Genomic DNA, 1,205 nt, shown 5'->3' with positions numbered 1-1,205 from the left:
TTTCAGCAAGCAAGGTTGTGTCATCTGATAATGTAGGTTGTTAATGAGTCTTCCTCCAATCCTGATGCCCTGTTCTTTTTCATATAGTCTAGCTTCTCTGATTATTTGCTCAATGTACAGATTGAATAAGTATGGTGAAAGTATGCAGCCTTGATGTACACCTCTCCTGACCTTAAACCATGCAGTATCCTTTTGTTCTGCTCAAAATCCTGACTCTTGATCTATGTACAGGTTCCTCATGAGCACAATTAAATGTTCTGGAATTCCCATTCTTTATAGTGTTATCCATAATTTGTTATGATCCAAAGAGTCGAATGCCTTTGCATAGTCAATAAAACACAGGTAAACATCTTTCCGGTATTCTCTGTTTTCAGCTAAGATCCATCTGACATCAGCAATGATATTCCTCTATGTCTACTTAGTGGTAATGTATCCACTACCTGCCAATCTTCCATACCAAAAAGGAGCATTTTGGGTCAATAGTGGGCCTGCTTTGAATTTTTGAATGCAATAGATGACTACAAATATTATAAAGATTAGGTTGAACCATATTAAATTGTTGTCTTTGAAAGTAAAAAATGGTCAAACATCAATTTCAAAGTTACGTTAGTGAAATATAGTATTTGATAAACCCTCCTTCCTCACTGGGGGAAGAGTTGGGAGCTGTTAACATTTTATGTGTCGTTCTGTAGAAGAAAACTTTGACTTATTTTACATAAACTTAAAAAGAGAATTATTAAAGTTAGTACATGTATATTATCTAGATATAAATTTTAGTTAAATAAAATGGTTTTTTAAGTGAATGGGAGACTTCAAAGAAAATTAATAGATCACCTGAAGATATGATGCCTGTGTGTGTGTGTGTGTCCATTTGCATGTGTCTCTCACTTAAGGTGTTCAGGCATAGGACAGGTGGGCACGTATGAAGCATATCTAAGAGAATATACCAGCATTTTATAATGGGCAATGATCAACATCTAACTTTTATTCTGATTCAGGATTTAAACAAAAAGTTTGAAGCACCAAAAACTGAGGAAATTGTTTCATTTTGGAGGACTTAGTTACAAATATCATTTTGGGATAGAAAGGGAAAAAGAAAAATGCAGTCACCTCCATGGATGCCTGTTACAATGAATTCCAAAAATTTGTATGAGAATCATTCTCATTCTGGACTTCAAATATCAGCTATGCAGATGATATCTATA

Source organism: Trichechus manatus, unplaced genomic scaffold (assembly GCF_000243295.1).
Source record: "Trichechus manatus latirostris isolate Lorelei unplaced genomic scaffold, TriManLat1.0 scaffold00014, whole genome shotgun sequence".
Lineage (NCBI taxonomy): Eukaryota > Metazoa > Chordata > Mammalia > Sirenia > Trichechidae > Trichechus > Trichechus manatus.
This window is presented reverse-complemented; position numbering follows the sequence as displayed.